Source organism: Lynx canadensis, chromosome B2 (assembly GCF_007474595.2).
Source record: "Lynx canadensis isolate LIC74 chromosome B2, mLynCan4.pri.v2, whole genome shotgun sequence".
Taxonomy (NCBI): domain Eukaryota; kingdom Metazoa; phylum Chordata; class Mammalia; order Carnivora; family Felidae; genus Lynx; species Lynx canadensis.
The window spans coordinates 83247678-83263918 of NC_044307.1; positions in this window are offsets into that span (position 1 = coordinate 83247678).

The following is a 16241-nucleotide window of genomic DNA, read 5'->3' on the forward strand; positions in this document are numbered from 1 at the left end:
GAAGAAGCCAGACTACAGTTGAGTCAAGTTGAGGGGAATATTAAAGCTTTCTTGGTCAACCCTAAAAAAAAAGCCACGTATTTTGTTGTTGTTGTTTAATTATGCTAGAGAAAATATTCAGGAAGAACCACGTCCCTAAATGAACATATCTCTATCAACATCTTTAATTAGATGAACTAGGCTTGACTTCTTTAATTAGAAAGAGTTGTTTCTAAATTCAGATATTCAAATGATGGTCAAAAATATCTGCAGTAGTTCAGTAAATAGACCTGTTCAAGTTTCAGACTTTGTGTGATTTCCACAGAATACAGTGAATTTTTACTTGTCACACAAAATCTTCATCTTCATGTGTTTTTAAAATAAGGTTGCCAAAAAAAGAAAAACATCCTAACAAAATTTTGAAAAGCTAGGCACATATACTAACATTTATATTACTCTTCCCAAACACACACACACACAATTCTTTACATTTATTTACTACCTTTCTTTTGTTAATTTACTTTCATCAGTTATAACCGAAGTCACATACAATTCATTTTGAGTCATTTCAGTCCCTCCTATTTCCTTTATTATTGATGTGTATACTACTTTTCAACCTCAGCGAAGTCATTTTTAAACTAGGAAAGACTGTTACAAGCAATATCTTCCTTGATCATAACAATTTGATGTGGACTCATTCTTTGTGCAGATCTAAAGAGGAAAGTAAATTGGAATTTTTCAATTGGTGATACAGCAGCACTGCTGGGCCACCCTGGAGACCTGTTTTCAAAGGCAGCCAAGAGATTTAGGTACCCTGCACCAATTCAATTTAGGGGGTCCATTTTAGGAGACTTGTTCACTCTCAAAAGGGAATTGGCTACCAAAGGTAATGGGACACCTGCAAAACGGTCAATACTTTCTGTAGTATTGAGTGAGGTTTTAGTTTGACAGAACAACATGATACGTGAATGCTTTATATTGCCTTTTGTGTTTTTTTTTTCCCCAGTTATCCCAAATATGATTTAATTGATTTGGAAAAACATAACATAGGCTACAATTTATATAAGAACATAAATAGGAAAAGTATAAATAAAAGTCTATGAAATTTGGGGGATTTATTGTGGAACTGAGGATACACTTATATATTTAAAAAGCAAGGTGACCAACAGTAGCAATGATTTTCTATGAGGCAAACAAATGCAATTTTAAAACTACTTTGTGTGCAGTCTGAACACTTTGTGCCTCTTCTACCCTTCACCTTGAGGGAAATCCTTAAAAGAAAATCATCACCAACCTCTTTTTTAGACAGGAATATTTTAATGCAGTGATTCTTTTCAAAAGAGCGAGCAAACACAGAGTGAAGGTGAAATGATACAAGAAAATAGATATATTTTTCTTTTGGGGGGTGGATTCTCTTCTTCTATTTCTGAAGTCTTTAAAATAAACTCCTTGTAGAAGTCAAGGGAAAAAACCCCGACTCTGCCTTTCTCCTTAACTCTCTGCTTGAACAGGTTAAGGTAAATGGTGGCACAATTCTGGTCTGTGCTGCTGCGGTGCCCTTATTGGGGGCAAAATCTTGAAGACATTTTTGCATTTACTTAGATGGAGAGTTTCTAGTAAATTGTCTATAGCGTTAGGCAAACCACTGGCTTATATTAGCAAAGTTCAAGTCTATAAATTTCAACAACCACATTTGTATAGCAATAATGTAAGTAGAATCCAAAAGACTATTTTATTAACGTGTTCACTCTAGTTAACTGACGTAGATAATACAGCCTACAAAAGTGATTTGCTTGAATTACATGGAATAAATTGATATAATGAGCCACAGTTTAAAGCGACGGTTATCAAATCTCTTTTCCCCTTTCTCTGTGTGACTATACTTGAAATAATCAGATTAAAGTTACCAGACTAATGTAGAATGTATTTTATAAGTGTAGACATCGGAATGGGGAAATGGGTAACAACAAAATTGATTAGAGGATAGATTGGAACTCTAGTCCAAAACAGTGTGATAACACAGCCAGATCCTTAAATTAAGAGAAATAAGATTCGATTAAAGTTATCTGAAGCAATGATTATCAAGTCACTACATGATATGCTCTATTATTTGGTGCCACAGAGAGGCCATAACGCTCTATAATTTCTAACCGGTTTTAATAAGAATTGTATACAATTACGAATCTTTACAAAATCATGTGTGTTTGTGTTGAAGTTATATATAATAGGTTATACAAGTAAGTTGTAAACACGGGTCGGGGGCTCCTGGTCGGCTCAGTTGGTGGAATGTCTGACTCTTGATTTAAGCTTAGGTCATGATTCCAGGGTCATAGGATCAAGCCCCACCACAGGCTCCATGCTAAGCGTGGAGCCTGCTTGGGACTCTCTCTCTCTCTCTCTCTCTCTCTCTCTCTCTCTCTCTCTCTCTCTCCCCCTCCCTCTGCCCCTCTCCCCTGCTCACACTTTCTGTCTCTAAACTAACTAACTAACTAAATAAATAAAGCCAGTTATAAAATACAAAAATAAATGAACGCCCTGAGAGAACTACATAAACTCTAAGTAAGGATATTCATTACCAGTATGTGAAGCTACCCATGTGTTTCTCCAATATTCCATTCATGTCTTTTCTTTCAAAAGTAACCAACATTTTGAATTTTGTGACTCTCAGTGTTCTACTTTTAATGAGGTTTATAAAAACGGTATCCTTCACTTTAGACTTTTCAGATTTGCTTCAATTAAAACCATCATAGTTCGGGAATTTATCCATTTTGTTTAATGTATTAATAGTTCATTCATTTTCAGTGCTGTATAATATACCATTCTGTGACTATTATAAAATGTATGTGTTCATGTACCACTCAACACACGATCCCTGCAATATGTGTACTATGTGTCGTAGACTTTGGATCATTTCACTTTTTTTGTTCTAACAAGTGATGCAACTATAAAAATAACTGTACGTTATGTTGTGTATTATTGTGCAACATATTATATATAAATTATTGTGCATATCCCCACCCGGGGAAATTGTTTAACTATAGGATGTAAACATTACTGAAATGATACAATAATGATCGATGATTTTTCATAGTATTTGAATGTATCTTACTCATACTTACAGATATAAGAAATTCTACTGAAATTCCATTCTCAGCAGCATGACAAGATAGGCTATTCTGAGCATTGTTCCCACCAAACCAACTTAAAATACTGGACAAAAAATAAATAAATGAAAGATTTCTGTCACTTTTAAGAGAATTAAAAAACTGACAAGATAGTGAGGAATTTTCAGGCTAAAATTTAAGAGAAGGCTAAAAATCAGGAAGGAAAAGACTTCTTGAAGCCTTTTATGTATAGCATGGTTGCCAGTTCAAAATAGAAACTACAATCTTAAAGTTTGATTTTGATATTTGATGTTCTGAGCAAGAGAGACAGAAATTAAAACCACGAGCCTGGCCAAGGAAGGAGTTATTATATAGACAATGTCCATATTAAGCTGAGTCTCTGTAGGGTTATACCATCATCATAAGGGGAAGACACAAGAAAATCTACCCTCATCCCCAAAAATGTCCCGCAACCAGTAAAAATTAAAAAAAAAAGCCTTAGTACTAAGCAAGGCAGCAGGCAGAAAAGAAATACTTATTGAGAAGTTATCATTGCATGGCAGTCACTGTGGGGTTTGGAGCCCAAAGCTCACACTTTGTTGAAATAGTCCTAGACTGGTAGTGGCCCTTCACATTTAGAAGTAAGGAATCACAAACCTGCAAGAAATCTGTGTGTGACTTCCTACAGGAAGACATGAGTTTTTACCATCTCAGATAATTTGATAAGAATATTGAGAAGGAAGTCAAATAAAAAGTAACCAAACACCAAATCAGGAAACAAAATGTCAGAGCAATGCAAAGAAAATATCTACAGCAGAAACATACCCATAAAGAAAGCGGACAGAATTAAAAGACACAGATACACACACACACACACACACACACACACACAATTTTAATATATTTGTAAAATAGGACAAGTTTGAAAATATCTTCAAGGACATGGAAACAAAAGATATGAAAAGGAATCAAAAGGAACTTCTGAAAATAAAAATTTAATAAAAAATAAATAAATAATAAATTTTTAATGGATGAGGGTTGCCTGTGTGGCCCAATCAGTTTAATGTCAGACTCCTGATCTCAGTTCAGCTCATAAGCTCACAGTTCGTGAGATCAAGTCTCACTTTGGGCTCTCCTATTGATAGTGTGGAGCCTGCTTGGGATTCTTTCTGTCTCCCTCTCTCTGCCCGTCTCCTGCTCAAATGCCCTCTAGCTCTCTTTCTCAAAACAAATAAATAAACATTAAAAAACTAATGGATGAGGTAAAAAGCTGGTGAATATTAGATTCAGCTGAAGGAAGAACTAGAAAACCAAAAACCATATTAGAAAAAGCTTATTCAAGATACAGCACAGAAAGACTAGAGGATAAAATTATGGATAAAAGTAAAAGAAATACAAAAAATATAATAAAGTCTGATATAAGGTGAAATGATATTTTGGCTATATAAGATTCATGAAATACATTAATAAGTTAATTTTGTGTTTCTTTTTACGAGTTTTTTCCATTTGACAACTATAAAATGTAATATTACAGATATGACTCCCTTACATTTTCTTAGAATGTTGGTTTAAAGCTGCATTATCAGATGCATTTAGAATTTAGTATTTGGTATGTAGTATCCAGCCTATTGTGGATAATTCACTGTGCTCCCCAAACCTCAATCTCCTAGAGATTTCTTAGGATCCAGCAATATATTCAAATATTTCTTTGTATTTGATCAAGAACTACATCATGCTGAGATAGAAGGCAGGAAGGACACCTAAGATTATTTAATCCAAAATACTGCCAAATATGGATATCCTCAAAGTTGTTGTTGTTGTCATTTTTGTTGTTTTAAGTGTGATTTTCTGAAAAGTATTCAGAACTGGTTATCTTCTCTTCCCTATAACTTTGGGCTAGTCATTTATCTTTTCTTTGTATTAATTTTATAATTTGTAAAGAAAAAGTTTGGGTCCAAATCCTCTTAAGTTATGCCTCTAAACCTAATATTGTATCACTGGCTTAAAATTATCTACAAAATGAGAAGAATTTTAGCAAATAAAAATGCTAATGATATTTTTCCAGTATAAAGTTGAATCTACTAAGAAAGCTCAAAGAAACGTGTAAAACTATTGTCTGTGTGAAAAAAAAAATAGAGGAAAACTGAGAAAAAGATGTTTGTAAAAGAGAAATGTATTACCGATATTTAAAAGGAGAAATAATTTCAATTTTGACATAGATTTAAAAAAAAATTACAGCTGATGAGTAAATATTATAAATTTCTTACAGTTCATGTTCATAAGAGAAAAGCACACAGTATACCGGAGTATGTGTCCTTCAAAATACTGTAAAGCAACGCTCATAGTGCAGTATTAGAATAAGAAGTGGGCACAGTACTGGCATTCACAAATTTAGAGGAACATAACATGCAAATGGAATAATAAATCCACGTGATACAATAATATAAATAGAATTTTAAAATACATGATGCCTACTCCATGACTACTTGTGGTTTTATACTATTATTCATCATCTATGAATTTTTTTTATGTCAGGGAAGTAGGAGGAAAGCTGTCACTATATTTTTTAGGGAAAAAGATGAATTTTCTGACAAGACAGTCTGTATCTGTAATTTTCTATCCATCTGCATGTCTCACATTTACATAGAACTGTTCATACCTTCAGATACATATACACATATATAATAAGTTTCTCTAGTTACGAAGCCATTTAGTAGTTTTAATGTTATTGAAGTCACTATTTTTCTTAATGTTAAAATAATTATGTTTTCTGTTATTCAATTGAGATGTTTTCCTAAATTCCTTTTCATTTTTTACTGCATACACCATTCATCCAGCCCAGCTGTAAAATTGATACATAAAAGCAATGTAAAATTTGTGATTGTCTAAAACATGTTTTAAATCTCAGTTAAATTATCTGTCGCTTACCAAAGTATGTTTTTAAAAAGAGAGAAGAAAAACATTTTCAACAAACAAGGTATATTTTATTAGATGCATACTTCATGTTGTATTTTAGAAGAGACCTTAAAAGTCTCATAATATGCAGTAAAGGGAGATATAACCAAGATTATTTGTTACTTCTTACAAATAATAAAATCATCATTTCAGCTACCCAGATTTCTATACACACACAAGCCAAAAAAATAAAAGATTTTATAGATTTACGTATGTCCTACTCTTTTCAAAAGCACACTTCCTTCCATTCTATTAAGAATTCTGAGACAACCAAGTAACATTCAGGTCAATAAAATTAAATCTCATGATCAAAATAAGAGCCCATTCTCATAATCAACCTTTCATACTAAGTTATTTCATAAAATGTCGATACTATACTAAGATCTTTATTTTGGTGTGCTTGTGGAGAGGACATACCTGTAAGAAAAACATAAAATAATAAAATGTTTACCATTCCCTTGCCTTCATTCCTTAAATGATAAATTAAGTTTTAAAATAAACATGACATTGTGGGGCGCCTGAGTGGCTTAGTGGGTTAAGCGTCTGACTTTGGCTCAGGTCATGATCTCGTTTTGTGAGTTTAAGCCCCTTATTGGGCTCTCTGCTGTCAGCTCAGAACCCACTAGAGATCTTCTGTCTCCCTCTCTCTCTCTGCCCCTCCCTGCTCATGTGTATGCTCTCTCTCTCTCTCTCTCAAAAATAAGCATTTAAATATAAAAATATGCTGTTGTGAATTTGACACAGTAATGAGTTTAACTCTGATAATGTTTGGCTGACAAAATAGCTTAGCTTTTTATTTTTTTTTATTTTTTTTATTTTTATTTATTTTTTTTTTTCAACGTTTATTTATTTTTGGGACAGAGAGAGACAGAGCATGAACGGGGGAGGGGCAGAGAGAGAGGGAGACACAGAATCGGAAACAGGCTCCAGGCTCTGAGCCATCAGCCCAGAGCCTGACGCGGGGCTCGAACTCACAGACCGCGAGATCGTGACCTGGCTGAAGTCGGACGCTTAACCGACTGCGCCACCCAGGCGCCCCATAGCTTTTTAAATATATATATGGTAAATATATAAATATATATATGGGAAATATATACATTTCTTCAATTAAGAAAGGTAAATTCATTTAGATGGTGAGATTATCTGTTTGCTACCATTTTATATGGATGGGTATTCTTTCCTTTTTCTTTATCTTCCCTTTGCCATGTAATGTTGTGAATCTTAACTATCAACATAAAATGACCCAACATACTAAAATATCACCTACAAATCTCTGGGAGAAGCCCAGGATATTTACTGAAGGGGAAAAGTTTGCTGAGAGGAGATTATTTTCACTCCTTTCTTTTTCAACGAGGGAAGAAACTGTAAATCTTTTAAATTCTCAGTGAGCACCAAGATTAGAAGTAAGGTAGAATTCATTCTTTAAAATAGTGTAAATGTCACACAATTATGGTTCCCATTACTCTCTGGTGCTTCCTAGGGATGACTTAGGTGACTGAAGCAAATACACTTACCTTAAAAAATACGTAAGATTTATGATGGAGTTGGGGAATTTTTAAGATTCTAGGGAAAAAAAAGACTTTTTTTTTTTTTTTTAGGAGAGGAATAAGCAGGAAAAAAATGGATGCAGAGTCAAAGGAGAGTTCAGAGTATAAATTTGGGTTTGAAATTTCGAGCTGCGTTTCTGCAGTGCCTGCCTGGCAGGAAGGTCTTAGCAAGATTCGGGAGCTGGTGCCTCCAAGTTCCCAAAATCGAATCCCCATATGGTTGTATCTCTCAAGTGGTGCGATGATGCAAGTACGTGTGTCTATCTGGGCTGTTGCATTTGGACGGTATGAAAGGTACCGATATTCCCAGATGACCACTCTGATTCCGGCTGCATATCTTGCAACTTTCTTGGCTTTTATCTCTGAAAGAGTTACAGTACGAAGTGCAAAACCATTTCTTTGGATGTCACTGAAATAAATATATTTTAAGTATAGAAGCAGATCTTTCCTGTTATCCTTAAAGAAGCTTTTAAAGATTCCCAAGGTTTTAATGGAAAACAAAAATTTATGTTGGCCTTCTTTGGGCTACTGCCAAACAGGATAATAGAACTGACTCGGTTGATGGTACTATGGCTCATAATTTATTATGAAACAAATATTATGTGACATCAATAGAACAGAAAAAAAATAGGCAACTTTTATAAAGCTTTAACTGGTAACAAAAAAGAGTCTGCCTTTCTGTAAGTCTTTTCCCAGACCCATTCGTCCATTTTCACTTAAATAATCTCCCTTGAATTAAGCCAGAAAAGAAAGCAACTTGAATTTAGTGTATTTCAAGGCAGAGTCACATCTTCTTAATATCTTTTGTGTACCCAAACGCAAATTGAGTGATATGAATTTCTTCTGTAATTATTAAATTCCAGTCAACTCTTCCATTATGAATTAGCTACCTGTTAGTCTTGCAAATGAAGAAGGATCTTTATTAAATCATTCTTTTCAGATTGATTTTTTTTAAATAAAGAAAGCAAAGGAAAATAACACTATAATATTTGTTTCTTCCGTTAAATATTGATATACTGAATTGACAACTGCAATATCTTCAATAACCATCTATCTAGACTTAGAATCTTCTTATATCTATACAGTACATGACTTAAGATTTAATTTAGGCAAATAAGGTATTTGGCCTGAAAAAGAATTAGACTTCTTTTCGATATGTTTTGTATATTATATCTATAATGCAATAGGTGAAACCACATATTTTTTTATATTTGTACATAATGTTTTTCAGATTCTTCAATGAATCAGAGAGTGAATATGTCACAATAGGCCTTTAATATTAGAAGGACAAAAGCTGAAGAGTGTTTTTGAGTAGAAGTTTTTGGACTGCCTTTTAAAATAAGAATAATGGCATTGATACTTTATGCTCTGTATTAACCTACAATGGATGTAATAACAATTATATATTCCATACAGATAGAGCACTTCAAGCCTTCTTCTAATAATCACATGCTCCATATTATGTAGACTCTTCATTAGATACTTGGCTATGGTAATCCACATTCTGATTCTGAAAGCAGTGCATGCTAAGGCAACACAGTGATGATGAAATAAAGTTTAAATACAATCTAATGGGGATATAACATACAGCATGGAGAATATAGTAAAAATAAAATATTGTGACAACTTTGTATGGTGACCAAAAATTCTAGTAGCAAAGGAAACAACAGAGTGAAAGGGCAATCTAAAGAAATATTTGCAAACTGCATATCTGATAAGAGGTTTATATCCAAAATATATGAGAAATTTCTAAAAACAATTACTAAAGTTCAAAATAACAATTATTAGCCCAATTTTTAAAATGGATGAGGGATCTAAACAGACATTTCTAGAAGACATACATACAAATGGCCAACAGGTGTACAAAAAGATGCTCAACATCACTAATCACGAGACAAATGCAAATCCAAACCACCATAAGATATCACCTCACTTTTAGAATGGTTGTTATCGAGAGAGAGAGAGAGAGAGAGAGAGAGAGAGAGAGAGAGAAGCGTTGATGAGGATGTGGAGAAATTAGAACACTTGAACACTGTTTGTGGGAATGCAAATTATGCAGACATTATGGAAAACAGTAAGGAAGTTTCTAAAAAAATTGGTGGTAAAAGTATTACATGATCCATCAATCCCTCTTCTGAATATTTATCTAAAAGTATGGAAATCAGGATCTTGAAGAGATATCGGTACTCCCATATTCATTGCAGTTTTTAATGAATAAAGAAAATGTTATATACATCTCAATAAAACTGGGTAAGATTACAATGCCAAGAAAAGAAAGTGAAAGAAAGAAAGAAAAAAAGAAGAAAGAAAGAAAGAAAGAAAGAAAGAAAGAAAGAAAGAAAGAAGAAATTGTGGCATATACATATAATAGAATGTTATTACACCTTAGAAAAGAAGGAAATCTTATATATGTGACAAAATGGATGAACCCATAGGACGTTATTTTAAATGAAAGGAGCCAAATTCAGAAGGACAAAAACTGCATGATTCCACATATATGAGATACCTTAAATAGTCAAAATCATAGAAGCAGAAAATAGAATGGTGGTTACCGGGAGCTGGGGCAGGGGAAAATAGAGGGTTGCTATTCAATGGGTATAAAGTTTCACTTATTAAACACGAGTAGGTTCTAGATATCTGTACTACAATATCATGCCTATAGTTAACAATAGAATTTTGCGCTTAAAAATTTTTAAGAGAGGGGTGCCTGGGTGGCTCGGTCTATTAGGCAGCAGGCTCTTGATTTTAGCTCAGGTCATGATCTCACTGTTCATGGGATCCAGTCCTACACTGGGCTCTGTGCTGATAGCATGGAGCCTGCTTGATATTCTCTCTCCCTTTCTCTGCCCCTCTCCTGCTTGTACTCTCTCTCACTCACTCTCCCTCTTAAAATAAATTAAAAAACAACAACAACACATTTTCAAGAGGGTAAATGCCATGTTAAATGTTAACACAATTTTCAAAATGTAGACTAATCTTGACTTTATTGAATAATTTTATACACCACTTTTTTCATTAATTCTTCATAATGGCTACTGAACAATAGATACACTTTTAATTTTTTTTAAGTTTATTTATTTTTTGAGAGAGAAAGCATGAGTTGGTGAGGAGCAGAGAGAAGGGGAGAAAGAGAGAATCATATGCTGGCTGCTTACTGTCAGCGTGGAGCCCGATGTGGGTGCAAACCCCCTACCTGTGAGATCATGACCTGAGCCCAAGATGGACGCTTAACCTACTGAGTCACCCAGGCATCCCTAAATACACTTTCTTTTTTTTTTTTTTAATTTTTTTTTCAACGTTTATTTTTATTTTTGGGACAGAGAGAGACAGAGCATGAACGGGGGAGGGGCAGAGAGAGAAGGAGACACAGAATCGGAAACAGGCTCCAGGCTCTGAGCCATCAGCCCAGAGCCCGACGCTGGGCTCAAACTCATGGACCGCGAGATCGTGACCTGGCTGAAGTCGGACGCTTAACCGACTGCGCCACCCAGGCGCCCCCTAAATACACTTTCAAAGCAAAAACAAAGGTGAATTCTTCCATTAGGTCTAATAGCTTCAAAATGAAAATAATTTTTTTTCCTATTTTTCTCCTTAGAGATTAATCTATTATCTTTTAGTTCCTGGAATTCAAACTCATTAGTGTCATCTATGTACTGTATAATAGATGCATAAGTATAATTCAAGTTTATAAGCACCACCCTATTTGTGGAATTAATAAGAGTAAGAGGGGAAAGAAAAATGAGTCTGGCTGTTCTATAATTAAATAAGTTATTCAGAAATTCTGCCTTAAAATTTTAAAAAGACTTTTAGCTAAATCTATGGCCCAGGAAGATATTTCTGGTAGTTTTAGATAGTGTTTAAACAATATCTGCCATGTGCCTAGCATGCTGACCTAACAGCCGACCTCATCTTCATCCTCTCTTTATGTTGCCAGCATCAGGCCATTGTCAAGGTCAGCAGTAAGTTTCTGTGAAAAGTCTCAGCAAGTTAATGGACCCCTTCCTTCAAAATCAAACACAATAAACCTTGAGGGTTGAGGAAACCGGTTCTAAATGTGAGAAGTGTTTTAAGTGTAGAATGAGCCACTCTTCTTCCCTTATCCTACATTAACAGCAGCCCAGGCTTACACAATAATAAAGCAAATGGTGATTATCTAAAGGCTGCCCTAAAGCAAATACTTGTTTTGGCCACAATTTTGTCTTTAAATTCAGAAGTAGAACAAAAGAAACAAGGTATAAATTAGAACCTAAGTTCAAACAATGAATGGGGTACCTTAAAACAAATAGAAGATTGCTTCTGTGGAGTTACCACCTGCAAATACACCCTTCCCCACTGTTACATTTTATTTTCTGCAAGCATCTAAAATGGACCACCTGCCTTTTCAGGGACTAGCTTCTCCTCATTGGTCGTGGTCTCTTTGCTACTACACATTATTCCTAAGAAACTCCTTCCCCACCCTGCCTTGCCTCACGTGAAATACAAACAGATTAAACTCACTCTTTCACAGAGAGGGCTAATGTCATCAAAACGAAGTAGAATCACATTTAAAAATATTTTTTTTTAATTTTTTTTTTCAACGTTTATTTATTTTTGGGACAGAGAGAGACAGAGCATGAACAGGGGAGGGGCAGAGAGAGAGGGAGACACAGAATCGGAAACAGGCTCCAAGCTCTGAGCCATCAGCCCAGAGCCTGACGCGGGGCTCGAACTCACGGACCGCGAGATCGTGACCTGGCTGAAGTCGGATGCTTAACCGACTGCGCCACCCAGGCGCCCACATTTAAAAATATTTTAAAGCAAGTAGGTATGCCCAAAATTAGGCTAACTAGATTGTATACACTCTGAAGTAATGAATGCGAGAATCAGGTAGTTTTCGCTAGAAGCGATGCATGCTTTGGCTACATGCTCTGTGATGCATCTTGAAGGGCTACATTTCTTCCCTCAAAAGGTTTGTAAATACACTTTTCTTTTTCTCACACACATAACAATTTTGAAATCATGCCAGGATTTCAAACAAGAAAGACAGAATCTGGAAAAAATTACATACCCATAATTGTGAAACCCGGGAACGTTAGCAATATTGTTAAATCCTTAACAACATCCTGTGTCATTCAAATTCACCTAATTTATTCTTTCCAGGATGTGGTTTATAACTAGGCTTTTCTCTATTAATTGATAAACAGCTGTACGTGCAAAAGAATGAAATGTGGGAAAAAAGGCTTTATATTGCCAGATAAAATTAATGAACATGGCTCAAGATGAGGGTGAGTCATGGAAGGAAGTCCTTTCATAACAAAAACCCTCACTGGAGTTAATGGAAATTGTGTTCCTATATATGGCAAGGGCTTCACTCTGACTGTATCTGCTTGCACAGTGGAACTAGACAACAATATCACATGGAAGGGTCCTACTTTTAATCAGAGAGTAAATGCTTTTCTTAAAAATACTAAGAAATACAGGAGCGCCTGGGTGGCTCAGTTGGTTGAGTGGCTGACTTTAACTCAGGTCATGATCTCACGGTTCGTGGGTTCGAGCCCCACATCAGGCTCTGTGCTGACAGCTCAGAGCCTGGAGTCTGCTTTGGATTCTGCGTCTCCCTCTCTCTCTGCCCCTCTCCCGCTCATGATCTGTCTCTCAAAAATACATAAAGGTTAAAAAAAATACTAAGAAATAAGAAAATCTTTATTCTATTTAGGAAGAAAGTTAAACCATAAGAGGCCAGCTGACTGTCCATTTTGTTCACACAGTCATAGACTCCCTGCTTGCCAGCTTGATTTTTTCATGTTTCAGAATGACTGGAGAATCGGGTTAATGTTTTAGGTGCTTAAACGTTCTGTCACATGTGAAGTCTTAGCTGGTCTGAACCTAGAAGGAGAGCCTCCCAAACTTTCAAATACTAAGCTTCGATAAACAATTTGCTACTTTTAAATATTTGTTTCTTTAACTCTGAAATGTCCTTAGCAAATGAAACATGTTTTGGCTACTGTTAAGGAGTTAATTGTTATTTTTCTCCCCCCACCCCCCCACTCCCAGAGTTATCTTGAATACCTTTGAGAACTAATTAAGTCTTTGTATTTTTCTTAAGTATACAGTAGCTTTAATTTTCAGTAATTATTTAACAGACACACGCCTACTTTCTGGAAGAAATGCTTATCAGATAATATACATTTTATGCAACTATATACCTTCTAAATGGATATAAAAGTATTTTATCTCCATCAATACTTTATTTTGTAGATTATTCCTAGAAGCAATACTGAGTACAGAAGTCTCATGACAATTTGAATTATGAATACTAATAAAAACACACATAAATTGTTGGATTTTTTTATTAGAATTGACTTCAAGGTTTAAAAACAGAGTGGTTTGCATAAAATAGAATTTTTCAAAAAATTCAGGTAGGAAGTCTAGGGCTGGAATGGTAATTAACTATATCAAATGCATAGGCTCCTTTTTTCTTACTGCTCTATCATTTTCAAAGGGCCTCACAGTCCAAGATAACTACTTCAGTTCCACCCATCACATCTGCATTTTAACCAGCAAGAAGGAAAGAAAAAAAAAAAAAACAGTCAGGAGATATAAACGTGACTTTTATTTAAGGATACCTATCAGAATCTGTACACATCTTGTATAGATATTCTGTTCTCAGGACCCAGTCATCTGACTTTGCCTTGCTGCAAAGGAGACTGAAGAATATCACTATATCTATCACTTAAAAAGCAGATTCCATCTATTACCATGGGGAAAAAAAAAACAGTATGGATTTGGGGTAAGAATATGGATTACTGCTACAATTACTATACCCTATATCTTGCATAGGGAAAAAACCCAGTTTCCTTTGCCAAAATCCCCCCAAGCATGATAACTGCACATTTGTAGGGAATTTGTACCTATTATTATGATAGAATTATTATCAAAGTCAGTGGCAGTTTTCAAAATGGTTATCAGTGACTTCCTGCTGATCATGGCTCATCAGGATCTGCTGTGTGAAAAAAGTTCTGACACATCCTTCTGTTGCTGATATGTGCTGGAATAATTCACAACTAGCCATATTGAAGGTAAGTTGATGAAGATACTTCCAACCACAGGAAGCCTTGTCCATATGCAAATCAGAAAGCACAGAGTAAACTGGAGGATCAGCTAAGGGTTGAGCACATTCCATTCCTGCTGGAGCTTTTTCGGAGAGTATATTGAGGGGGTCCTCAATCTGCCACTCTCTAACTTCTTAGTCTTAACATTATAACATGATATAACCAATCTTTGCTGTAAAGCCTACTTTTCTGCCATTTGTATAATCCACTCTTCTACTTTTTGAAATTTCCATTTAAGAAATTGATTCCTGGTGTTTTCTTAAGATTTTTGCTCCAGTATTCTAATTCCCTGATGTTTTCTACATAAAAATGTATATATGTGATGATGGGTTTTTCATTTTAAAAAGGAGGTAATACTTGGAGACATGAGTCTTTTCTTTGGTAATCCTTGTCATTCCCTTTCTCTTATCCCTATTTAAGCAAGTTGGTCAGCACGTTTTTATTGCCTCAGGGAATGAATGTAGCAGGGCAGAGAGTTGAAACTCTTGTAAGACATCCTGGCTTTACTTTCAAAAAGGTTAAGCCCCAGGGAGGGGAAAGGATTTGCTACTATAGATAAAACATCTTGTCCAAAAGCATAGGAAGAGGATTGCAGGGCATAGAAAACAATGTGTGTCTTAACCAAAAGCAGCAGAGAGGAGTTTCTCTCTCCCAACTGAAAGACACTCTCTTGGGATTGCAGTAGGGCTTCATCTGTGCTCTGCTCTCCTGCAGCACTGTAGTGGGTGCCGAAACGTCTGAACATCCCAGGAGCAGTGGGCTTGGAGCCCAATCTCCCTTCAGCACTACAGGAGGTTGGCCGGAACCCAGTGGGAAATGCGGTGATGCAGGTGTTGCTCTGTGAGAAGCTTCCTGTTCCCTGAGCACGGCTCATAAGGGGAAGAGCCCTTGGAACTGAGTCAGGCTGCCTGGGATGGGAAAGCACTCAGATGAAATGTTTGTGGGTAGATGCAGGAGACTCATCCCCCTTATGTCTTGGCATGCACAAGCATTCTAGAATCCCAACATGAGTCTGGAAAGGGAGAGACTTGAGTAAGGACCAGAGTATAAAGGTTCGAAATAGAACTTAATTGCAATGAAACTCAGTTATTCACATCTGTGTTGATATACTATGAGTCTGTTTATTATATTGCTTACATTTTGATTGTTCGTTGCCAGGTTATTTACAACCCTTGTATTTATACGGTTTCTGGACATAATTTTTTAATCTTTTTTTTATTTCTGCTATCATCTCTCCCACTATCTTCAAGGTCCTCCACTACATGCACATGCTTACAAATGGGCCAATGGTTTTTATGTAATTCCTTGGCTTACCTTGGAATTAACACATCTTAGAATTGGAAAGTAATTTAGATTCCATCTCATCTAATCTATTCTTGGCCTATCAATATTTTCAAAAATTTTTGAATAATTCATCATCCAGGCTCGGATTGAATTCATACAGTTAGGTGGATTATACTATCCTTAATGGCCCTTGTGATCTAGTTAATTTTCAAATTATTCCAATTATTTCAAATTGCCTTTCTTTGTTTTAATCAGTCCTCAATTACGTTTTCCTGTTTGGC